The 27530-nt window shown below is 35.6% G+C and overlaps 1 protein-coding gene and 1 long non-coding RNA gene across 2 annotated transcripts in view; one reads left to right on the top strand and one right to left on the bottom strand.

Annotated features, from left to right (window-relative positions):
- Nucleotides 1-10818, bottom strand: part of LOC136027342 (uncharacterized) — a 15046-nt gene extending 4228 nt beyond the window's left edge. Inside the window, exon 1 of the long non-coding RNA XR_010617580.1 lies at nt 9911-10818. This is a non-coding gene — a long non-coding RNA (uncharacterized LOC136027342). The remainder of the gene's footprint in view (nt 1-9910) is intronic.
- A 144-nt stretch (nt 10819-10962) lies between these two features.
- The window catches only part of LOC136027336 (dual specificity mitogen-activated protein kinase kinase 4-like), a 57483-nt gene continuing 40915 nt past the window's right edge, over nt 10963-27530 (top strand). Inside the window, exon 1 of the mRNA XM_065704480.1 lies at nt 10963-11095. The gene's annotated coding sequence lies outside the window, so the exon portion shown is untranslated. The remainder of the gene's footprint in view (nt 11096-27530) is intronic.

Below are 27530 nucleotides of genomic sequence, written 5' to 3'. Positions count from 1 at the left end.
TAAGATCTATACAACATTTTTCTAATGATTGACCTTGAGCTTTGTTAATGGTGATTGCAAATGCTAATCGAATTGGGAATTGCAATCTTTTAAATTGAAAAGGCAGATCCGTTGGAATCATGGGAATGCGAGGAATAAGAACAGCCTCACCCTCAAAAGGCCCTGTCAAGATTGTGGCCTCTATTAGGTTTTCCATCGTTTTTTTTACGGCAAGTCGAGTGCCATTGCAAAGCTTTGGTGGGTTTATATTTCTTAAAAGTATTATTGGTACGCCTATTTTTAGTTGTAGCACGTGTGGTGGAAACCCTGAAAGATCTATGGAATTTAAAAATTCAGATGGATAATTAACCGCTTCATTTGGTTCCAAAACTGTGTCGACTGACTTGTAAAGGACTGCCTGGTCTCGAATCTTGGTCAAAACAATATTGTTGATTTCGTGGACGTCTATATTTTTGGGTGCGAGAATCGCTCTTTCACTTAGCCATTTATTATTTTTATAATTTTTTAGAATATTCGGAAATACTTTTTCAATCAATTAATTTTTGGACGTCACTAAATTACAGAAATCAGCAGGTAGTTGTATACGTCCTGAAATTGAGTCTACTGTTTGACCAGAGTCATCGTTTTGCAATCGGACACGCATATTTGTAGTTGATTTTAATATTTTTACGTGTGCCCATAAATTAGAATTTTTTAGGCAAGCATTCATTTCGTCTGCAGGAGTTAAACTACGTAAAAATTGCGAATATACAACATTCTTGGCTTTCCCATTGTCTCTGCATATACAAAGCCGTATGTACTAATAATGACATCATATGCAAACGCTCTTTTTACAAACAAACAAACATGCATACACACAACTCGTTTTTATATAGATAGATAGACAGATAGATACAATACAAATTAACTGCGTAAAACTTGCGAATATACAACATTCTTCGCTGTCCAATTGTCGCTGCATATAAATAGATTGTCAGGTTTACCGACCCTCGAACATGCAACGTACAATTGTCCATGGGAAAAACAATCAGTATTAAGATCTATACCACATTTTTCTAATGATTGACCTTGAGCTTTGTTAATGGTGATTGCAAATGCTAATCGAATTGGGAATTGCAATCTTTTAAATTGAAAAGGCAGATCCGTTGGAATCATGGGAATGCGAGGAATAAGAACAGCCTCACCCTCAAAAGGCCCTGTCAAGATTGTGGCCTCTATTAGGTTTTCCATTGTTTTTTTTACGGCAAGTCGAGTGCCATTGCAAAGCTTTGGTGGGTTTATATTTCTTAAAAGTATTATTGGTACGCCTATTTTTAGTTGTAGCACGTGTGGTGGAAACCCTGAAAGATCTATGGAATTTAAAAATTCAGATGGATAATTAACCGCTTCATTTGGTTCCAAAACTGTGTCGACTGACTTGTAAAGGACTGCCTGGTCTCGAATCTTGGTCAAAACAATATTGTTGATTTCGTGGACGTCTATATTTTTGGGTGCGAGAATCGCTCTTTCACTTAGCCATTTATTATTTTTATAATTTTTAGAATATTCGGAAATACTTTTTCAATCAATTCATTTTTGGACGTCACTAAATTACAGAAATCAGCAGGTAGTTGTATACGTCCTGAAATTGAGTCTACTGGGAGCTTTCCGTTTCCAATTGTCAGCAATTGATCTGAAAATGTTTGACCAGAGTCATCGTTTTGCAATCGGACACGCATATTTGTAGTTAATTTTAATATTTTTACGTGTGCCCATAAATTAGAATTTTTCAGGCAAGCATTCATTCGTCTTCAATGGCTCTGGTGGTGCAGCCAATAGAGGAAGTTTAACTTTTCCTGAGGCGCAACACATTCCCATTGTTTCACCATTGAATTTCAAGGCCTTGCAATAGGGACAAATTTTAGACATTGTCCCGATTTGAACACATCTACTCAAGCTATAATCATCGACTGGGTTGTACCTGAATGCCAGGCGATAACTTTCAGGTTGCTCTGATTCCTCGGCACGCTTTCTTTTCTTACTTTCTCTATCAGCAGCAAGCCTGATTTCTTGCTGTTCTTGTAATTCCTCGGCACGCCTTCTTTTTTCACTTTCTCTTTTAGCAGCAAGTCTGCTTCCGCGTTGCTCTGGTAGTTCCTCGGCACGCTTTCTGTTCTTTTTTCTCTATCAGCCTCAAGCCTGTTTCCTTGCTGTTCTTTTGATTCCTCGGCACGCTTTCTGTTCTTTCTTTCTCTATCAGCCTCAAGCCTGTTTCCTTGCTGTTCTTTTGATTCCTCGGCACGCTTTCTGTTCTTTCTTTCTCTATCAGCCTCGAGCCTGTTTCCTTGCTGTTCTTTTGATTCCTCGGCACGCTTTCTTTTCTGACTTTCTCTATCAGCAGCAAGTTTTTTGGCATAGACTCTTTGAGCATCTTCATCGGCTTTTGCCATGGTAAGTTCATCAGTCATTGTAAACTTAAACATTAATAGATTTCTACGTGAACATATGTCTTAAATATCTTGAATGACGTCACCGTCAAAGCAAAAATGACGACAACTAATTTCATGACGTCAGTCAACACAGAAACATGACGTCACCTGATCCACAGACAGACACACAGACAGACAACTTATTTTTATATATATAGACTAGCTGTTGGGGTGGCGCTTCGCGCCACCCCAACACCTAGTTGGTGGGGCGCTTCGCGCCCCCCAAGCCCCCCCGCGCGCGTAAGTCGTTACGCGCCATATTAGTTACGCGCCATTGTAGTTGTGTCCCTGTGTCCCACCTGTGAATATAGATAGATTTATATATGTGTTTCAAACTACGTAAAAATTGCGAATATACAACATTCTTGGCTTTCCCATTGTCTGTCCATATACAAAGCCGTATGTACTAATAATGACGTCATATGCAAACGCTCTTTTTACAAACAAACAAACATGCATACACACAACTCGTTTTTATATAGATAGATAGATAGATAGATACAATACAAATTAACTACGTAAAACTTGTGAATATACAACAGTCTTCGCTGTCCCATTGTCTGTGCGTATAAATAGATTGTCAGGTTTACCGACCCTCAAAGATGCAACATACAATTGTACATTGGTAAAGCAATCTGTATTAAGATCTATACCGCATTTTTCTAGTGATTGCCCTTGAGCTTTGTTGATGGTGGTTGCAAATGCTAATCGAATTGGGAATTGCAATCTTTTAAATTGAAAAAGCAGATCCGTTGGAATCATGGGAATGCGAGGAATAAGAACAGCCTCACCCTCATAAGGCCCTGTCAAGATTGTGGCATCTATTAGGTTTTCCATTGTTTTTTTTTTACGGCAAGTCGCGTGCCATTGCAAAGCTTTGGTGGGTTGATATTTCTTAAAAGTATTATTGGTACGCCTATTTTTAGTTGTAGCAGGTGTGGTGGACACCCTGAAGGATCTATGGAATTTAAAAATTCAGATGGATAATTAACCGCTTCATTTGGTTCCGAAATACAAATTAACTGCGTAACACTTGCGAATATACAACATTCTTCGCTGTCCAATTCTCGCTGCATATAAATAGATTGTCAGGTTTACCGACCCTCGAACATGCAACGTACAATTGTCCATGGGAAAAACAATCAGTATTAAGATCAATACCACATTTTTCTAATGATTGACCTTGAGCTTTGTTAATGGTGATTGCAAATGCTAATCGAATTGGGAATTGCAATCTTTTAAATTGAAAAGGCAGATCTCTTGGAATCATGGGAATGCGAGGAATAAGAACAGCCTCACCCTCAAAAGGCCCTGTTCAGGATTTTCGTTCAGTGCACCGCAAGGTCCATGTATCATATTTTTTACAATAATATCATGTAACCCCTTATCGACATTTTTATCAGGTATTTCAGCGGAAATCACATCATCAATTTCGTTTGAAGTAATTTTTTTATGTAGCCAGATTAGTATATGTGCGTGTGGCAAACCTCGTTTTTGCCATTCCACTGAGTACATCCAGCATCGCACTGACCCAAACACTTCATGTTTTACAAGGTAGTTTATCAGTGATTTCAACTTTTGCCGGAAGACACGTGCCGTAATGTCATGCCTATGAACCGCCGATTGTCCTTGAAGTAAAAGCTGCAGTATCTCGTCCCAAGATTGATTACATGTAAATGTAATAAATAAATCTGGACGACCATAGAGACGAACATACGCAATAGCATCTTGAGCATATTCATGCATATGACGGGGACTGCCAGCATATGACGAAGGTAAAATTGTTAATCTTCCAACGTTTGTGGTATTACCGTCATTTATAACTGCATCTCGCAAATGAATGTATTGTTCAGAGCGGAGCTTGGTCTGATTCAGGCGGATATATAGCAAACGTTCTGATTCAATTTTAGCATACATATCCACGACAAATTGGTGAAACAATTCACGGCATTTTAAAATATAATTTTCTTCATCCTGCCGAATCATTAGTCTATAGGAATAATAATGCATTGCACTGCATTTCTTATTCATTTCTTTGTTAGTGGCTGGATTCATCAATTTAATATTAAAGTGATAGCCGTCGGCTCCATCCCAAAAAATGATAGGATATTGTAGGGCATCGTAGCATCGATGAGTTTCAGCAATTCTTAACAACTGAGCGTTTCGCTTATGTAGAATAATATCTCGAGGTAAAAACTGATCACCGACCATAACGATTGCCACTTCGTCGATAGTCGGAGCATTGTATCTACGCACATGTTGGCCATGAGGCGTTTTGTCAGCGGAAATAACAATTTTATGAGTATCAGTAGGCATCAAATCGATGGCTGTTTTGAACAGACACACTAACTTATTATTTTCGTGGAAAAGATGTTGCAATTGGGAAACGATTGTCCTTTCAACGTTGGGAGAAATTTCGCAACGTGCATTCAATTCAGAATTTCTATCACTGATGAAGTACAATTTTAAAAATTTATGATTCTCGCCTGAGAATGGTAGAAGGGACCCTGCTTTATGATAAATTTGCCCTTTTACTTTGAAAGTAGACATAAATTGATCTGGATTTTCGATTTGGGCTCCAAACGACGTCATTTGGAAACATGAGTTGTATTGTCTGATTTTTGACAAAAAACGCTTAGATTCTGACGTAGTTCCAGTAAGGAAAGTCTTCAATGGCTCTGGTGGTGCAGCCAATAGAGGAAGTTTAACTTTTCCTGAGGCGCAACACATTCCCATTGTTTCACCATTGAATTTCAAGGCCTTGCAATAGGGACAAATTTTAGACATTGTCCCGATTTGAACACATCTACTCAAGCTATAATCATCGACTGGGTTGTACCTGAATGCCAGGCGATAACTTTCAGATTGCTCTGATTCCTCGGCACGCTTTCTTTTCTTACTTTCTCTATCAGCAGCAAGCCTGTTTCCCTGCTGGTCTTTTGATTCCTCGGCACGCCTTCTTTTTTCACTTTCTCTTTTAGCAGCAAGTCTGCTTCTGCGTTGCTCTGGTAGTTCCTCGGCACGCCTTCTTTTTTCACTTTCTCTTTTAGCAGCAAGTCTGCTTCTGCGTTGCTCTGGTAGTTCCTCGGCATGCTTTCTGTTCTTTCTTTCTCTATCAGCCTCAAGCCTGTTTCCCTGCTTGTCTTTTGATTCCTCGGCACGCCTTCTTTTTTCACTTTCTCTTTTAGCAGCAAGTCCGCTTCTGCGTTGCTCTGGTAGTTCCTCGGCATGCTTTCTGTTCTTTCTTTCTCTATCAGCCTCAAGCCTGTTTCCCTGCTGGTCTTTTGATTCCTCGGCACGCCTTCTTTTTTCACTTTCTCTTTTAGCAGCAAGTCTGCTTTCGCGATGCTCTGGTAGTTCCTCGGCACGCTTTCTTTTCTGACTTTCTCTATCAGCAGCAAGTTTTTTGGCATAGGCTCTTTGAGCATCTTCATCAGTCATTGTAAACTTAAACATTAATAGAATTCTACGCGAACATATGTCTTATATAACTTGAATGACGTCACCTTCAAAGCAAAAATGATGGCAACTAATTTCATGACGTCAGCCGAAACATGACGTCACCTGATCCACAGATCCACACACAGACAACTTATTTTTATATATATAGATATATATATATATATATATATATATATATATATATATGTTTTTAACTACGTAAAACTTGCGAATATACAACATTCTTTGCTGTCCCATTGTCTGTGCATATAAATAGATTGTCAGGTTTACCGACTCTTGAACATGCAACGCATAATGGTCCATGGGAAAACAATCCGTATTCAGATCTATACCTCATGATTCTATTGATTGCCCTTGAGCTTTGTTGATGGTGATTGCTAATCGACCATTTCCTTTGTTGCCGTCGTCATTTATATATCCCCCTGTGCCCCCCCGGCGTCCCCGTTGTAGTTGTGTCCCTGTGTCCGGGTTGTCATTTATATTCCCTGTGTCCCCGTCGTCATTTGTGTCCCGGTGTCCCAGTCTATGATTTCTATTTGAGTGTCCCGGGCGTCATTTATATTCGTCAGGATATTGTAGGGCATCGTACAACTTGGATATGATTTTTGAGTTATTAGAATTTGTTTTATACAATACTTATATAAGATTTGGTGGTGATTGCTTGTTGTGTTACTTGGTTGTTTTACATTTGCTGTTTTTTTTTCATAGGCATGTATTTTGGGGGTGATACCTGACACGGGGATGCCATGGTTATTCTGTGGTAGCCACATCACTTGGCTGGGTAGAGAATTTAAAGTGGCGAAACCCCATAGGCCAGTGTATTCTCCTGATGAGCCCTTGTGTTGGATTGTTACCTCTGAATTATTTGTCTTTATTATTTTTTCTATTGTTTGGTAAATGACGACTTATACTTATTGCCGACATGACTGCCTGTCCATGGATTATTCTTTATGGTCTATTGTGTTTGGCTATGCTGTTTGGCTATGCTTATATATATATATATACTAGCTGTTGGGGTGGCGCTTCGCGCCACCCCAACACCTAGTTGGTGGGGGCGCTTCGCGCCCCCCCAAGCCCCCCCGCGGGCGTAAGTCGTTACGCGCCATATTAGTTACGCAACATTGTAGTTGTGTCCCTATGTCCCACCTGTGAATATAGATAGATAGATATATATATATATATATATATATATATATATATATATATATATATATATATATATATATATATATGTTTTTAACTACGTAAAACTTGCGAATATACAACATTCTTTGCTGTCCCATTGTCTGTGCATATAAATAGATTGTCAGGTTTACCGACTCTTGAACATGCAACATATAATGGTCCATGGGAAAACAATCCGTATTCAGATCTATACCTCATGATTCTAATGATTGCCCTTGAGCTTTGTTGATGGTGATTGCTAATCGACCATTCCCTGAGTCGCCATCGTCATTTATATATCCCCCTGTGCACCCCGGCGTCCCCTTTGTAGTTATGTCCCTGTGTCCCGGTCGTCATTTATATTCCCTGTGTCCCGGTCGTCATTTGTGTCCCGGTGTTCTAGTCTGTGATTTCTCTTTGAGTGTCCCGGGCGTCATTTATATTCCTTGTGTCCCGGTGTCCCGGTCGTCATTTATATCCCCCTGTGCCCCCCGGCGTCCCCATTGTAGTTGTGTCCCTGTGTCCCGGTCGTCATTTATATTCCCTGTGTCCCGGTCGTCATTTGTATCCCGGTGTCCCGGTCTGTATATACATTCGTTTTTTAGTTTTGTTTTTCTCCTTTATTTTTTTCCTTTTTTCTTTTTTTCCTTTTTAGTTTATTTAGATTTTTAGATTTTTTAGTTTTTTTATTTATACTCCCTGTGTCCCGGTCGTCATTTGTGTCTCGGTGCTTTGTTGATTGCTAATTTATATTATATTTATATTTATATTTTTTATATTTATTAATATTTTTTTAGTTTTCTTTTTCTCTTATTTTTCAGTTTTTTCCTTTTTTTAGTTTTTTCTTTTTTAGTTTTTAGTATTTTTTTGTTTTTTACCTTTTTTTAGTTTTTTTAGTTTTTTAGCTTTTTTAGTTTTTTTTATTAGTTTTTAGTTTTTTTTTAGTTTTTGCCTTTTTTTAGTTTTTTCAGTTTTTTTTAGTTTTTAGTTTTTTACCTTTTTTTAGTTTTTTTTAGTTTTTTAGCTTTTTTAGTTTTTTTTTCTTTTTAGTTTTTTTTGTAGTTTTTACCTTTTTTAGTTTTTCTTCTTCTTTTGTATTAGTGTGAAATAATTCAGACGTCATATGCGGACAAACACGACGTCACTCGACAGACAGACAGACAGACATAACCCACAAACAACTTATTTTTATATATATTTATTCATATTTTTTTAGTTTTCTTTTTCTCTTTTATTTTTCAGTTTTTTCCTTTTTTTTATTTTTTTTCTTTTTTAGTTTTTAGTTTTTTACCTTTTTTTTAGTTTTTTTTAGTTTTTTTAGTTTTTTAGCTTTTTTAGTTTTTTTTATTAGTTTTTATTTTTTTTGTAGTTTTTGCCTTTTTTTATTTTTTTCAGTTTTTTTTTTAGTTATTAGATTTTTACCTTTTTTTAGTTTTTTTTTAGTTTTTTAGCTTTTTTAGTTTTTTTTTCTTTTTAGTTTTTTTTGTAGTTTTTACCTTTTTTAGTTTTTTTCTTCTTTTGTATTAGTGTGAAATAATTCAGACGTCATATGCGAACAAACATGACGTCACCTGATCCACACACAGATCCACACACAGACAACTTATTTTTATATATATATATATATATATATACTAGCTGTTGGGGTGGCGCTTCGCGCCACCCCAACACCTAGTTGGTGGGGGCGCTTCGCGCCCCCCCCCAAGCCCCCCCGCGCGCGTAAGTCGTTACGCGCCATAATAGTTACGCGCCATTGTAGTTGTGTCCCTATGTCCCACCTGTGAATATAGATATATATATATATATATATATATATATATATATATATATATATATATATATATATATATATATATATATATATATGGTTTTAACTACGTAAAACTTGCGAATATACAACATTCTTTGCTGTCCCATTGTCTTTGCATATAAATAGATTGTCAGGTTTACCGACTCTTGAACATGCAACATATAATGGTCCATGGGAAAACAATCTGTATTCAGATCTATACCTCATGATTCTAATGATTGCCCTTGAGCTTTGTTGATGGTGATTGCTAATCGACCATTCCCTGTCCCGGTGTCCCGGTCGTCATTTATATCCCCCTGTTTCCCCCGGTGTCCCCGTTGTAGTTGTGTCCCTGTGTCCCGGTCGTCATTTATATTCCCTGTGTCCCGGTCGTCATTTGTATCCCGGTGTCCCGGTCTGTATATACATTCGTTTTTTAGTTTTGTTTTTCTCCTTTATTTTTTTCCTTTTTTTTTCTTTTTTAGTTTATTTAGATTTTTAGATTTTTTAGTTTTTTTATTAGTTTTTAGTTTTTTTTTCTTTTTAGTTTTTTTGTAGTTTTTACCTTCTTTTTAGTTTTGTTAGTTTTTTTTTTTACTTATGTCCTGGTTGTCATTTATACTCCCTGTGTCCCGGTGCTTTGTTGATTGCTAATCGAACATTCCTTTTGTCCTGGTCGCTTTCTCTTTGAGTGTCGTCATTTATTTTTTTCTTTTTTAGTTCTTTTAGTTTTTACATTTTTTAGTTTTTTTTAGTTTTTTAGATGAAAATTTTTTTTAGTTTTTTCCTTTTTTTTTTTAGTTTTTTATTGGTTTTTACCTTTATTTTAGCTTATTTTTCAGTTTTTTCCTTTTTTTTTATTTTTTTTTTATTTTTTATTTTTTTTAGTTTTTTACCTTTTTTTAGTTTTTTTATTTTTTTTAGTTTTTTAGCTTTTTTACTTTTTTTTATTAGTTTTTAGTTTTTTTGTAGTTTTTGCCTTTTTTTAGTTTTTTCAGTTTTTTTTTAGTTTTTTATTGGTTTTTACCTTTATTTTAGCTTATTTTTCAGTTTTTTCCTTTTTTTTAGTTTTTTTTAGTTTTTAGTTTTTTTAGTTTTTTACCTTTTTTTAGTTTTTTTAGTTTTTTTAGTTTTTTAGCTTTTTTATTTTTTTTATTAGTTTTTAGTTTTTTTTGTAGTTTTTGCCTTTTTTTAGTTTTTTTAGTTTTTTAGCTTTTTTATTAGTTTTTAGTTTTTTTTGTAGTTTTTGCCTTTTTTTAGTTTTTTTTCTTTTTAGTTTTTTTGTAGTTTTTACCTTCTTTTTAGTTTTGTTAGTTTTTTTTTTTTTACTTATGTCCTGGTCGTCATTTATACTCCCTATGTCCCGGTGCTTTGTTGATTGCTAATCGAACATTCCTTTTGTCCTGGTCGCTTTCTCTTTGAGTGTCGTCATTAATTTTTTTCTTTTTTAGTTAGTTTTTAATTTTTTTTGTAGTTTTTGCCTTTTTTTAGTTTTTTCAGTTTTTTTTTAGTTTTTTATTGGTTTTTACCTTTATTTTAGCTTATTTTTCAGTTTTTTCCTTTTTTTTAGTTTTTTTTAGTTTTTAGTTTTTTTAGTTTTTTACCTTTTTTTAGTTTTTTTAGTTTTTTAGCTTTTTATTTTTTTTATTAGTTTTTAGTTTTTTTTGTAGTTTTTGCCTTTTTTTAGTTTTTTAGTTTTTTAGCTTTTTTATTAGTTTTTAGTTTTTTTTGTAGTTTTTGCCTTTTTTTGTTTTTTTTTAGTTTTTTAGCTTTTTTATTTTTTTTATTAGTTTTTAGTTTTTTTTGTAGTTTTTGCCTTTTTTTAGTTTTTTCAGTTTTGACGTCACCTGATCCAGTTTTTTCAGGTGACGTCACCTGATCCATCCACAGACAGACAGACAACTTATTTTTATATATATAGATATATATATATATATATATATATATATATATATATATATATATATATATATATATATATATATATATATATATATATATATATATATATATATATATATATATATATATATATATATATATATATATATATATATATATATATATTTATTTCAGGAAATACTAGTCCTGATGATCGGAAGAAGAAGTTGCGACTTTCCTTTGGAAGCCCAACAGATGCAAGGAAAACACCTAGTTTTGGAACACCAACATCCATTCCATCTGCAGGATCCACTGCCAGTCTCTCTCAGCTGTAAGTGTCAAACTTACAGATTAGGTAGATGTTTTGTCGAAATTACAGGGAAAAAGGCAGGTAAACATAAAGCAAGAGACAAAGTAAAAAGAGTTTTAATAAATTAACAGCATCGAATGTATTTATTTTGAAATGAACTGCTTCTAACTTTAATCCGTAGCTAATCATAGACTTACATTTTCCATAGTGTTTTTTGTGCTGCTGCTGAATTTTTCATCAACGTCGAAAATGTTGTTAAAATATTTTTATAACATCTTACATTCATCTAAGAGCCCTTCCCCCTATTTATAGTGATGGGACTTTTACTTTTATATGTGGTAGTCTGACCTTGTCAACTGTTGTAATTTCTCTTAAACTGTGTTGCAGGTATTTGTTTTAAATAAGGACTAATACCAAAAAGAACCTGGCATTCTTGTCATCAAGCATAAAGAATATTTTTTGAGAGATGATTCTGACGAGTTCGCTAAAGTACAGCTATGAACATTACCTATGCTTGAGGATGTAACCAAATTGAAAAACTATTGATTTTTTTTGGCACTTGGTATCTACCAAGTGACATATGGCGATCGCAAATTCTGTCGGTCTTTCCTGGTTTTGCTACTTTAGACACTTCCAGGTAAGCTAGGACGATGAAATTTGACAGGCGTATCAGGAACCAGACCAGATTAAATTTAGAAATTATTGTTTCCCCGATTCGACTATCTGGGGGGGGGGGGGTTAAATTGGAAAAATTAGAAAAAACGAGGTATTTCAACCTACAAACGGTTGATCAGATCTCAATGAAATTTGATGAGGAAGTATATCGTGTCTCCGAGCTCTTATTTTAAATCCCGACCAGATCTGATGACATTGGGGAGAGAGGACCTAAAATCTTGGAAAACGCTTAGAGTGGAGGGATCGGGATGTAACTTGGTGGGTAAAATAAGAAAAAGTCCTAGATACGTGATTGACATAACCGGAACGGATCCGCTCTCTTTGGGGTAGATGGGGGGGGGGGTTAATTCAGAAAAATAAGAAAAAAATGAGGTATTTTTAACTTAGCCTACGAACGGGTGATCGGATCTCAATGAAATTTGATATTTCGAAGGATACCGTCTCTCAAAGCTCTTATTTTAAATCGTGACTGGATCTGTTGACTTTGGGCGGGGAACCTAAAATCTTTGAAAATGCTTAGAGTGGAGGGATCAGGATTAAACTTGGTGGGAAAAATAAGCAGAATTCCTAGATACATTATTGACATAATCAGAACAGATCCGCTCTATTTGGGGGGGAGAGGGTTAATTCTGAAAAATTTGAAAAAATGACGTATTTTTAGCTTACGAAAGAGTGATCGGATCTTCATGAAACTTCATATTTAGAAGGAACTCGTAACTCATATCTCTTATTTTAAATCCCAACCGGATCCAGCGTCATTGGGGGGGGGCAGTTGGGGGGGACCGGAAATCTTAGAAAATACTTAAAGCGGAGATATCAGGATGGAACTGGGTGGGAAGAATAAAAACAAGTCCAAGATATATGACTGATATAACCGGACCAGATCCGCTCTTTTTGGTGGAGTTGGGGGAGGGGGGGATAATTCGAAAAATTTAGAAAAAATGAGGTATTTGTAACTTACGATCGGATGATCAGATCTTAATGAAATTTGATATTTACAAGCATCTTGTGCTTTAGAGCTCATATTTTAAATTCCGACCAGATCCTGTGACATTGGGGGAGTGGGAGGTGAAAACCGGAATTATTAGAAAACGTGAAAATTGGGGTATCTTTAGCTTACGAATAGATGATTGGATCTTAGTGAAACTCGATATATTGAAGGATCTTATGTCTCAGATGCTCTATTCTCGACTCGCATTGGATCCGGGGACATAGGGGGTTGGAGGGGGAAACAGAAATCTTGGAAAACGCTTAGAGTGGAGAGATCGGGATGAAACCTGATGGGAAGAATAAGTTCAAGTTCTAAATACGTGATTGACATAATTGGAACGGATCCGTTTTTTTTGGAGGAGTTGGGGGTGTTAATTTGGAAAAATTAGAAAAATTGAGGTATCTTTAACTTAAGAACGGGTGACCAGATCTTAATGAAATTTGATATTTAGAAGGAACTCATGTCTCAGAGCTACCAGAAAATACCGACCAGATCTTTTGACATTTGGGGGAGTTGGAGGGGGAAATCGGAAATCTGGGGAAATGCTAAGAGTGGAAGAATCGAGATGAAGCTTGGTGGGTAGAATAAGCAAATGTCGTAGATACGTGATTGACGTAACCGTACTGGAATTGCTCTCTTTGGAGGAGTTAGGTAGTTGGGTTCAGTGCTTTGGCGAGTTTGGTGCTTCTGGACGTGCTAGGACGATGAAAATTGGTAGGCATGTCAGGGAGCTGCACAAATTGACTTTATAAAGTCGTTTTCCCTGATTCGACCATCTGGGGGCTGAAGGGAGAGGAAAAATAAGAAAAAATGAGGTATTTATAACTTATGAGTCAGTGATCGGATCTTAATGAATTTTTATTTTTAGAAGGACATCGTGACTCAGAGCTCTTATGAATGAATGAATGAATGAATAAACTTTATTACCCGTAAAAGTATAAAAAACATAAAAGCACGGAGTATTTTGAATAAACAAAAACAAAAATGATAAACAGCGAAAAAAAATAAAACTAACAAAAGACAACATTGACTAATTAACCAGTATCATTATGGAAAAAAAGGCTACAGAGGGTCATAAACGTGAATAAAGTTGATAGTGTTTTTACATAAATCATCACTGGAAGACCGAATCCGAGAAGGCACATCAATTAAACCAAATCGAGCCATTATTTTTTTGTATCGGTACCATTTAGGAAGCCGGAGGAGGAATTTGCAATATCTGAAATAAGCCGTACGTAGAGTATGTCGATCTTTCTTACGAAACAGATGAGCCATGCCTGATAAAACAAAAGCACAGGGGCGCAATAAGCGTTATAAATCATGCACAAATCGTTGCGGTTGTAACGGCTTTTGTTTGGGGATATTTTTCCGTAAGCGACGCGTAGGTTTTTCACGGCTTGATTCACTAGGGATGAACAGGTAGTGGAAAGTGTTGGACCGAAACACAGACCAAGCCAACTAACTAAAGAAGAACATGGTAGAACTGCAGTACCAGCAACGAATGGAGCGACCGCATAAGGGCTATTAAAACAAATAAACTTGCATTTAGACGCATTAACTGACAGTCCAATCTTAGATAGTTCATTGGTTAATATAGTAAAATTAGAAAGCAATCCACGGGGGGGGGCAACAAGAAGAACGTCATCTGCATATGCAATAGAAGACAAACCAATATTATCGTAAAAAACATAAGGGGACGCAGGCACGATGCAAGCACGCATTTGAATATACTAGGAGACAATACGGCACCTTGCCGAACTCCCTTATTAATTTTTACCGGGTCTGATATTTGGTCATTCCAGGTAACTTGAATTTTAGACTTTGAATACCAAGAACACAATAAACTTAATACGGAAGGATTAACACCTGAAGACGCAAGGGAAAATAGAGCCTGAGAGTGCACAATATTGTCGAAAGCTCCAGAAATTATTTTAAATCCCAACCGGCATTAAGCCTCTGATTTTCCTTTTAAATCAATCTATTGATTTTTAGGATTTTTTTATGTGCTCATACCATATGAGCTCTTGGCTGTTTTGGCCTCGTCACAAGTGCCATATGAGCTCTTAGCTCTTTTTCATATAGATCAAACGATGTATGAAAATCAAACTTTATTTTTGAAATTTCCCTAGTATTTCATAGACTTGGTCAAATGAACCTCTGGAACATACATTTGTGATTATCCCAAAAAATAATAGATTGTGTTTGGAAGAAATAATAATTAGTACTGAAGTAAATGTATGTGCTCATCAACTAGAGGATGTTGGTATTAATTACTCAAGAACTAAATGTTCTACCAATGTGGAAAATTGAAAAAAAAAATTAATTTTCAAATATCTACAGCTGCTACTTTTTTTTAGAAATCTTTCCGAAACTTTACCTTTCCCTTATATGCTGTATTTTTCCGATTTGCTTCTATGAGTTTTATAAACGAGTAATAATTATTTATTTGTTCACGAAAACAGCTCTATTTTTCGGAATGGTATCTTGGGATATTCTTGCATTAAAAAGCAATATAGATGGATCAGAAGTCTGAGAAAATTCGTTAGAGCCTTAATTTTGGAAAAGTTAGCTTCATTAATCAAATGTCTTTGAACAGACTTTAATGTGAAAAGACATTAAATTACGGGAATAGTAAAAAGCTGGTTATTGCAATAAATATTTGTATATATATTAACAAGGGATTACAACAATTCAAAAACCTTAAAAAATAAAACCAAAGTTAGAAGCATAATGGAAATCACTGTTAGAAATTGGACTTATTTTAATAATGAAATATCTTTGAAAAGAGACAGTATGAAAAGATATTAAATTGCGGAAATAGTAAAAAACTAGTAATTGCAAAAAATATTTATGGATATATATATATATATATAAATATATATATATATATATATATATATATATATATATATATATATATATATATATATATATATATATATATATATATATATATCCACATATATCATATGTGGATATGAGAGTATATATATATATATATATATATATATATATATATATATATATATATATATATATATATATATATATACTAGCTGTTGGCATAGACTCTTTGAGCAGCTTCCTCGGCTGTTGCCATTGTAGGTTCTTCAGTCATTTTACAATTAAACATTTTTCCGTGAACGCATGTCTTAAATACCATTAATGACGTCACCGTCATAGCAAAAATGACGGCAACTAACTTCATGACGTCAGCCGACACAGAAACATGACGTCACCTGATCCACAGACAGACAGACAGACAACTTATTTATATATATATAGATAGATAGATAGATAGATAGATAGAAGATATATAAATAAGTTGTCTGTGTGTGTGTGTGTCTGCCGAGTGACGTCATGTTCGTGTGTTGACTAACGTCATGTTTTCGACTGATGAAATTACAGACCGGGACATCGGGACACAAATGACGACCGGGATATAGGGAATATAAATGACGACCGGGACACTCAAAGAGAAAGCGACCGGGACACAAGGAATGTTCGATTAGCAATCACCATCAACAAAGCACCGGGACACAAATGACGACCGGGACACAGGGAGTATAAATGACGACCAGGACGTAAGTAAAAAAAAAAAAAAAGTAAAAACTACAAAAAATTAAAAGAAAAAAAAAACTAAAAACTAATATAAAAGCTAAAAAAAAAAAAAAAAAAAAAAAAAAAAAAAAAAAAAGGAAAAAAACTGAAAAATAAAGCAAAAAATCAAAAATTAAAAAAATAAAAATAAAAAAACTACAAAAAAAAACTAGAAAGAAAAAAGTAAAAACCAAAAAAAAACTAAAAAGAAAAAAGGGGAAAAACACAAAAATTTATTTCATAAACAAAAATTTGCAGTTGTTACAAAAGATGACTCCATATTTGACAAGGGATTACAACAATTCTAAAACATTAAAAAAGAAAACCTGAAGTTTGAAGTTCAGTAGAAATCGTTATTAAAAAATATCATTATTGAATTTCTTTTCATATAAGTATAAGCAGTGTCTTTTTAAGACGTGAAAAAAAGTGGAAACAACTTTTAAATTCACTTAAGAATCGCTAGAGTTACTATACAGCTAGTATATATATATATACTAGCTGTTGGGGTGGCGCTTCGCGCCACCCCAACACCTAGTTGGTGGGGCGCTTCGCGCCCCCCCCAAGCCCCCCCGCGCGCGTAAGTCGTTACGCGCCATATTAGTTACGCGCCATTGTAGTTGTGTCCCTGTGTCCCATTTGTGAATATAGATAGATTTATATATGTGTTTCAAACTACGTAAAAATTGCGAATATACAACATTCTTGGCTTTCCCATTGTTTGTCCATATACAAAGCCGTATGTACTAATAATGACGTCATATGCAAACGCTCTTTTTACAAACAAACAAACATGCATACACACAACTCGTTTTTATATAGATAGATAGATAGATAGATACAATACAAATTAACTACGTAAAACTTGTGAATATACAACAGTCTTCGCTGTCCCATTGTCTGTGCGTATAAATAGATTGTCAGGTTTACCGACCCTCAAAGATGCAACATACAATTGTACATTGGTAAAGCAATCTGTATTAAGATCTATACCGCATTTTTCTAGTGATTGCCCTTGAGCTTTGTTGATGGTGGTTGCAAATGCTAATCGAATTGGGAATTGCAATCTTTTAAATTGAAAAAGCAGATCCGTTGGAATCATGGGAATGCGAGGAATAAGAATGTTTTTTTTTTTACGGCAAGTCGCGTGCCATTGCAAAGCTTTGGTGGGTTGATATTTCTTAAAAGTATTATTGGTACGCCTATTTTTAGTTGTAGCAGGTGTGGTGGACACCCTGAAGGATCTATGGAATTTAAAAATTCAGATGGATAATTAACCGCTTCATTTGGTTCCGAAATACAAATTAACTGCGTAAAACTTGCGAATATACAACATTCTTCGCTGTCCAATTCTCGCTGCATATAAATAGATTGTCAGGTTTACCGACCCTCGAACATGCAACGTACAATTGTCCATGGGAAAAACAATCAGTATTAAGATCAATACCACATTTTTCTAATGATTGACCTTGAGCTTTGTTAATGGTGATTGCAAATGCTAATCGAATTGGGAATTGCAATCTTTTAAATTGAAAAGGCAGATCTGTTGGAATCATGGGAATGCGAGGAATAAGAACAGCCTCACCCTCAAAAGGCCCTGTCAGGATTGTGGCCTCTATTAGGTTTTCCATTGTTTTTTTTACGGCAAGTCGAGTGCCATTGCAAAGCTTTGGTGGGTTTATATTTCTTAAAAGTATTATTGGTACGCCTATTTTTAGTTGTAGCACGTGTGGTGGAAACCCTGAAAGATCTATGGAATTTAAAAATTCAGATGGATAATTAACCGCTTCATTTGGTTCCAAAAGTGTGTCGACTGACTTGTAAAGGACTGCCTGGTCTCGAATCTTGGTCAAAACAATATTGTTGATTTCGTGGACGTCTATATTTTTGGGTGCGAGAATCGCTATATTGCCAACGCTATATCATTTTTAGATCGAATTGATGCCAGAATCAGTTTTATCACAAACGTTTTACCAGTACCTCCTGGCGCATCCAAAAAGAAAATTTCTCCAACGTTGTTATCGACACAATGCATTATCGTATCATAAATGTCTTTTTGTTCCGACGTTAACTTGGAAATGTTATTTTGTACATACGACAATAGATCACTCGTACTGTAGCTTTGTTCACGATCCAATTCTACACATGTCGAAACAGCAGCGATACGGTTAGGTGAAGGCATTCCCAAACCCTGAAGAGGTTTGTTTGCCATACTTATGCACAAATCTTCTATAACAACTAAAGTGTAGTTATAAATTTCTGATGTAAAATCAAAAGTCATGTCTGACGTCTCTAACTGTTTTCGATGAAGTATATCTTCGGACATTTTTGACTTATATTTTTCCCATAAATCTGTAGGAGCTGATGGAGAGCAAGTTGTTAAAATGATGCCAAACAATGCACGAATTTGACTTGGGGTTGACGTTTCGCACGCGTCATTGATGCAGTTATCCCAGTGTTGGTCATTCTCCAATAAATTCAGAGCTTGGCATGCACTACGGTAAGTGTCATGTATAGTACCATTTACAGTCCTCAAATACTCAAAGGATGTCGGACCGGGTACATTCACCAAAAGCAGGCGTAGAAAGAAGCATTCATGTTGATTGGGGTGAACGGTGTAGAGTCTTCCTATCGTGGTATCTTTGAAGATGGTAGGTTGGCCGTCGACTGACTTACCCTGTTTTCGACGTTCAAATACTTTATTTTTAGTATTCCACGTGTAATACGAAGGCACTTCAGTATACAGCAGTTTTTTTGCAAAAGAATCATTTTTGCAAAGCGAAAAAAAAGCTGTTAATGTTGTATCCGGTGGATTCAGGACTCTTTGTTGCACGTTGGTTTCCGTGAAATAAACACGTTGACCATTCTGTAAATGTACTGCTAAGTGAACAACAGCTGGACTACGTTCATGTATCGGAAATGAAAGAATTCGCCAAACAGCTTCATTACTGCTTATGTATCTTCCAGCCTGATATTCTACGATTTCATCGAAATCTTTGATTTCGGACTGCAAGCCAAAAACTGCCATGTCACTGCCTTTGTTGACGTATTTACATATGTATTTGATTGCCTTTACGGAATTACAGTATTCAACGTTTATGTGTGCATTAAATGTTTTTGATAATAAAGGGGAATATGGAACAACCCACTGGTTATCTACTTCGATGGTGGTACCGTTACGCTTCTTTATTATTGCTGTTTTACCGCCATCTTCAGTAGATCTTCTTCTATATTGTGGGTAACCATCATTGCCAGTAATTGTTTTGGGTACTAAAAGTCGAGGATATTGCTTTGTGCACCTTCCTTTGGCCATGCATGGTGAATTTTCGTTCAGTGCACCGCAAGGTCCATGTATCATATTTTTTACAATAATATCATGTAACCCCTTATCGACATTTTTATCAGGTATTTCAGCGGAAATCACATCATCAATTTCGTTTGAAGTAATTTTTTTATGTAGCCAGATTAGTATATGTGCGTGTGGCAAACCTCGTTTTTGCCATTCCACTGAGTACATCCAGCATCGCACTGACCCAAACACTTCATGTTTTACAAGGTAGTTTATCAGTGATTTCAACTTTTGCCGGAAGACACGTGCCGTAATGTCATGCCTATGAACCGCCGATTGTCCTTGAAGTAAAAGCTGCAGTATCTCGTCCCAAGATTGATTACATGTAAATGTAATAAATAAATCTGGACGACCATAGAGACGAACATACGCAATAGCATCTTGAGCATATTCATGCATATGACGGGGACTGCCAGCATATGACGAAGGTAAAATTGTTAATCTTCCAACGTTTGTGGTATTACCGTCATTTATAACTGCATCTCGCAAATGAATGTATTGTTCAGAGCGGAGCTTGGTCTGATTCAGGCGGATATATAGCAAACGTTCTGATTCAATTTTAGCATACATATCCACGACAAATTGGTGAAACAATTCACGGCATTTTAAAATATAATTTTCTTCATCCTGCCGAATCATTAGTCTATAGGAATAATAATGCATTGCACTGCATTTCTTATTCATTTCTTTGTTAGTGGCTGGATTCATCAATTTAATATTAAAGTGATAGCCGTCGGCTCCATCCCAAAAAATGATAGGATATTGTAGGGCATCGTAGCATCGATGAGTTTCAGCAATTCTTAACAACTGAGCGTTTCGCTTATGTAGAATAATATCTCGAGGTAAAAACTGATCACCGACCATAACGATTGCCACTTCGTCGATAGTCGGAGCATTGTATCTACGCACATGTTGGCCAGGAGGCGTTTTGTCAGCGGAAATAACAATTTTATGAGTATCAGTAGGCATCAAATCGATGGCTGTTTTGAACAGACGCACTAACTTATTATTTTCGTGGAAAAGATGTTGCAATTGGGAAACGATTGTCCTTTCAACGTTGGGAGAAATTTCGCAACGTGCATTCAATTCAGAATTTCTATCACTGATGAAGTACAATTGTAAAAATTTATGATTCTCGCCTGAGAATGGTAGAAGGGACCCTGCTTTATGATAAATTTGCCCTTTTACTTTGAAAGTAGACATAAATTGATCTGGATTTTCGATTTTGGCTCCAAACGACGTCATTTGGAAACATGAGTTGTATTGTCTGATTTTTGACAAAAAACGCTTAGATTCTGACGTAGTTCCAGTAAGGAAAGTCTTCAATGGCTCTGGTGGTGCAGCCAATAGAGGAAGTTTAACTTTTCCTGAGGCGCAACACATTCCCATTGTTTCACCATTGAATTTCAAGGCCTTGCAATAGGGACAAATTTTAGACATTGTCCCGATTTGAACACATCTACTCAAGCTATAATCATCGACTGGGTTGTACCTGAATGCCAGGCGATAACTTTCAGATTGCTCTGATTCCTCGGCACGCTTTCTTTTCTTACTTTCTCTATCAGCCTCAAGCCTGTTTCCCTGCTGTTCTTTTGATTCCTCGGCACGCCTTCTTTTTTTACTTTCTCTTTCAGAAGCAAGTCTGGTTTCGCGTTGCTCTGGTAGTTCCTCGACACGCCTTCGTTGACGTAAATTGCACATTCTTAATCTGGCCATTTCTCTTTGAACCGCAAGCCTGGTTTTGCTTTTTGGTAACATTCTATCTTTTTCAATGTTTTTCAATTTTTCAGTGTTCATTCTAACATTGATGTTAGAAAAAAATTTTACGTGCCAAGCATGCAAACACTCGACAATTTATAATAAAACTCAAAATTATAAATATCTGTTATAAGGTTTTCGAATTACTTTAATCTATTGTCAAAATATATAGAAATATTTATGCAATTCCCAGTTTCTACATTTTTAGTTTCAGTTTGCTTTTCAGTTTAGTTTCATTTTTATATATATTTAAGATATAATCTGGCGTAACGGACAGACAACTTATTTTTATATATATAGAAGATATGTATATATATATATATATATATATATATATATATATATATATATATATATATATATATATATATATATATATATCATATAGATAGTTACCGTAGCACATTGGCTTTGATGCTCTCTTTCAAATTCGAAGGATTTGAGTTCAAGTCAGTAGCTCGGTAACGAAGCATACATGATAAATCTTCGTTGGAGAAATTTTCTTTTTGGATGCGCCAGGAGGTACTGGTAAAACGTTTGTGATAAAACTGATTCTGGCATCAATTCGATCAAAGTTCGCACCACCCCAACACCTAGTTGGTGAAGCGCTTCGCGCCCCCCCAAGCTCCCCCGCGCGCGTAAGTCGTTACGCGCCATATTAGTTACGCGCCATTGTAGTTGTGTCCCTGTGTCCCACCTGTGAATATAGATAGATTTATATATGTGTTTCAAACTACGTAAAAATTGCGAATATACAACATTCTTGGCTTTCCCATTGTCTGTCCATATACAAAGCCGTATGTACTAATAATGACGTCATATGCAAACGCTCTTTTTACAAACAAACAAACATGCATACACACAACTCGTTTTTATATAGATAGATAGATAGATAGATAGATACAATACAAATTAACTGCGTAAAACTTGCGAATATACAACATTCTTCGCTGTCCAATTGTCGCTGCATATAAATAAATTGTCAGGTTTACCGACCCTCGAACATGCAACGTACAATTGTCCATGGGAAAAACAATCAGTATTGAGATCTATACCACATTTTTCTAATGATTGACCTTGAGCTTTGTTAATGGTGATTGCAAATGCTAATCGAATTGGGAATTGCAATCTTTTAAATTGAAAAGGCAGATCCGTTGGAATCATGGGAATGCGAGGAATAAGAACAGCCTCACCCTCAAAAGGCCCTGTCAAGATTGTGGCCTCTATTAGGTTTTCCATTGTTTTTTTTTTACGGCAAGTCGCGTGCCATTGCAAAGCTTTGGTGGGTTGATATTTCTTAAAAGTATTATTGGTACGCCTATTTTTAGTTGTAGCACGTGTGGTGGAAACCCTGAAAGATCCACGGAATTTAAAAATTCAGATGGATAATTAACTGCTTCATTTGGTTCCAAAACTGTGTCGACTGACTTGTAAAGGACTGCCTGGTCTCGAATCTTGGTCAAAACAATATTGTTGATTTCGTGGACGTCTATATTTTTGGGTGCGAGAATCGCTCTTTCTCTTAGCCATTTATTATTTTTATAATTTTTTAGAATATTCGGAAATACTTTTTCAATCAATTCATTTTTGGACGTCACTAAATTACAGAAATCAGCAGGTAGTTGTATACGTCCTGAAATTGAGTCTACTGGGAGCTTTCCGTTTCCCATTGCCAGCAATTGATCTGAAAATGTTTGACCAGAGTCATCGTTTTGCAATCGGACACGCATATTTGTAGTTAATTTTAATGTTTTTACGTGTGCCCATAAATTAGAATTTTTCAGGCAAGCATTCATTTCGTCTGCAGGAGTTGATCTAGGTATTATAGGTAATGTTTGCCTGAAATCTCCCGCAAGCAATATTAATGTGCTGCCAAAGGGTTTCGACTTCCCTCGCAAATCTTTCAAGCATTGATCCAGAGCCTCGAGCGATTTTTTGTGTGCCATTGTGCACTCATCCCAAATAATAAGTTTGCATTGCTGCAATACTTTACCCATCCCAGATGATTTGGAAATATTGCACGTGGGAGTTTCTGTAGAATGCAAGTTCAGAGGCAATTTCAAAGCGGAATGAGCAGTTCTTCCACCAGGCAGCAATGTTGCGGCTATTCCGGACGACGCAATTGCCAACGCTATATCATTTGAAAGATATAGCGAAATAGATATAGCGAAGATATTTGAAATCGCTCGAATTTGAAAGAGAGCATCAAAGCCAATGTGCTACGGTAACTATTTATATGATTTGTATTATCGAATATATGATTAATATAGAGTGATAGAGAAAATGTAATATATCTTCTATCTATCTATCTATCTATAAATATATATATATATATATATACATATATATATATATATATATATATATATATATATATATATATATATATATATATATATATATATATATATACTAGCTGTTGGGGTGGCGCTTCGTGCCACCCCAACACCTAGTTGGTGGGGCGCTTCGCGCCCCCCCCCCAAGCCCCCCCCGTTACGCGCCACATTAGTTACGTGCCATTGTAGTTGTGTCCCTGTGTCCCACCTGTGAATATAGATAGATTTATATGTGTTTCAAACTACGTAAAAATTGCGAATATACAACATTCTTGGCTTTCCCACTACTGGGAGCTTTCCGTTTCCAATTGCCAGCAATTGATCTGAAAATGTTTGACCAGAGTCATCGTTTTGCAATCGGACACGCATATTTGTAGTTAATTTTAATATTTTTACGTGTGCCCATAAATTAGAATTTTTCAGGCAAGCATTCATTTTGTCTGCAGGAGTTAAACTACGTAAAAATTGCGAATATACAACATTCTTGACTTTCCCATTGTCTGTGCATATACAAAGCCGTATGTACTAATAATGACGTCATATGCAAACGCTCTTTTTACAAACAAACAAACATGCATACACACAACTCGTTTTTATATAGATAGATAGATAGATAGATACAATACAAATTAACTGCGTAAAACTTGCGAATATACAACATTCTTCGCTGTCCAATTGTCGCTGCATATAAATAGATTGTCAGGTTTACCGACCCTCGAACATGCAACGTACAATTGTCCATGGGAAAAACAATCAGTATTAAGATCTATACCACATTTTTCTAATGATTGACCTTGAGCTTTGTTAATGGTGATTGCAAATGCTAATCGAATAGGGAATTGCAATCTTTTAAATTGAAAAGGCAGATCCGTTGGAATCATGGGAATGCGAGGTTTAAGAACAGCCTCACCCTCAAAAGGCCCTGTCAAGATTGTGGCCTCTATTAGGTTTTCTATTGTTTTTTTTTACGGCAAGTCGCGTGCCATTGCAAAGCTTTGGTGGGTTGATATTTCTTAAAAGTATTATTGGTACGCCTATTTTTACTTGTAGCACGTGTGGTGGAAACCCTGAAAGATCTATGGAATTTAAAAATTCAGATGGATTATTAACCGCTTCATTTGGTTCCAAAACTGTGTCGACTGACTTGTAAAGGACTGCCTGGTCTAGAATCTTGGTGCGAGAATCGCTCTTTCACTTAGCCATTTATTATTTTTATAATTTTTTAGAATATTCGGAAATACTTTTTCAATCAATTCATTTTTGGACGTCACTAAATTACAGAAATCAGCAGGTAGTTGTATACGTCCTGAAATTGAGTCTACTGGGAGCTTTCCGTTTCCAATTGCCAGCAATTGATCTGAAAATGTTTGACCAGAGTCATCGTTTTGCAATCGGACACGCATATTTGTAGTTAATTTTAATATTTTTACGTGTGCCCATAAATTAGAATTTTTCAGGCAAGCATTCATTTCGTCTGCAGGAGTTGATCTAGGTATTATAGGTAATGTTTGCCTGAAATCTCCCGCAAGCAATATTAATGTGCTGCCAAAGGGTTTCGACTTCCCTCTCAAATCTTTCAAGCATTGATCCAGAGCCTCGAGCGATTTTTTGTGTGCCATTGTGCACTCATCCCAAATAATAAGTTTGCATTGCTGCAATACTTTACCCATCCCAGATGATTTGGAAATATTGCACGTGGGAGTTTCTGTAGAATGCAAATTGAGAGGCAATTTCAAAGCGGAATGAGCAGTTCTTCCACCAGGCAGCAATGTTGCGGCTATTCCGGACGACGCAATTGCCAACGCTATATCATTTTTTGATCAAATTGATGCCAGAATCAGTTTTATCACAAACGTTTTACCAGTACCTCCTGGCGCATCCAAAAAGAAAATTTCTCCAACGTTGTTATCGACACAATGCATTATCGTATCATAAATGTCTTTTTGTTCCGACGTTAACTTGGAAATGTTATTTTGTACATACGACAATAGATCACTCGTACTGTAACTTTGTTCACGATCCAATTCTACACATGTCGAAACAGCAGCGATACGGTTAGGTGAAGGCATTCCCAAATCCTGAAGAGGTTTGTTTGCCATACGTACGCACAAATCTATATATATAAAAATCTTCTATAATAACTAAAGTGTAGTTATAAATTTCTGATGTAAAATCAAAAGTCATATCTGACGTCTCTAACTGTTTTCGATGGATTATATCTTCGGACATTTTTTACTTATATTTTTCCCATAACTCTGTAGGAGCTGATGGAGAGCAAGTTGTTAAAATGATGCGAAACAATGCACGAATTTGACTTGGGGTTGACGTTTCGCACGCGTCATTGATGCAGTTATCCCAGTGTTGGTCATTCTTCAATAAATTCAGAGCTTGGCATGCACTACGGTAAGTGTCATGTATAGTACCGTTTACAGTTCTCAAATACTCAAAGGATGTCGGACCGGGTACATTCACCAAAAGCAGGCGTAGAAAGAAGCATTCATGTTGATTGGGGTGAACGGTGTAGAGTCTTCCTATCGTGGTATCTTTGAAGATGGTAGGTTGGCCGTCGACTGACTGGCTTCACTATGAAATACATATCGCCGAACTTTTGTTTTTTTAACTAAAATCTGGTAGGCATTGATGACCTTATCCAAGTCAAAATCCCAAACCCAATCATCATCGCTATCATTTTCAGTTTTGATATGTTTTGACTCTCGCTGTCCAGGTGGATCTTCATCTAACTGCGCGGTTTTGCGTTCTTTAGCCTCAAGCCTGTTTCCTTGCTGTTCTTTTGATTCCTCGGCACGCTTTCTTTTCTGACTTTCTCTATCAGCAGCAAGTTTTTTGGCATAGACTCTTTGAGCATCTTCATCGGCTTTTGCCATTGTAAGTTCATCAGTCATTGTAAACTTAAACATTAATAGATTTCTACGTGAACATATGTCTTAAATATCTTGAATGACGTCACCGTCAAAGCAAAAATGACGACAACTAATTTCATGACGTCAGTCAACACAGAAACATGACGTCACCTGATCCACAGACAGACACACAGACAGACAACTTATTTTTATATATATAGATATAGATACAGTTTCATTTCAGTTTTTTTTCTTTTTTAGTTTTTTCGTTTCTTAGTTTTTTTCTTTTTTAGTTTTTCTTTTTTAAGTTTCTTCTTTTTATTGATTTGTTTTCTTAAATTTGTCGATGTTCATTCTAACATTGACACTTGGAAAAATCTTTACCTGCCAAGCAAGCTAAAGCTCCAACAATTTATAATAAACCTCAAAATTTTGGGTATCTGTTTTAAGGTTTTCGAATTACCTTAATCTTTTGTCAAAATATATTGAAATATTTGTGCAATTCCCAGTTTTTTTAGTTTTTTTTCTTTTTAGTTTTTTACCTTTTTATTTTTTTTATTTTTTTTTTTTACATTTTTTCTTTTTAAGTTTTTTCTTTTTTTATTTTTTTTATTTTTTAGTTTTTTTTTTAGTTTTTTACCATTTTTTTTTCAGTTTTCTTTTTCTTCTTTATTTTTCAGACGTCATGTGCAAACCCTCAGTACAAAAATACATACAAATTATTTTTATATATAGATAAGATATAATCTGGTGTAACAGACATAGTGTAACAGACATAAAAGACAGACAACTTATTTATATATATATATATAGATTTTTATATATATAGATACAGTTTCTTCTTTAGTTTTTTTTCTTTTTTAGTTTTTTCTTTTTTTAGTTTCTTCTT

The sequence above is a fragment of the Artemia franciscana genome, chromosome 1 (genome assembly GCF_032884065.1).
Source record: "Artemia franciscana chromosome 1, ASM3288406v1, whole genome shotgun sequence".
Lineage (NCBI taxonomy): Eukaryota > Metazoa > Arthropoda > Branchiopoda > Anostraca > Artemiidae > Artemia > Artemia franciscana.
Note: the sequence above shows the minus strand (reverse complement) of the source record. Positions and strands in the feature narration are given on the sequence as shown.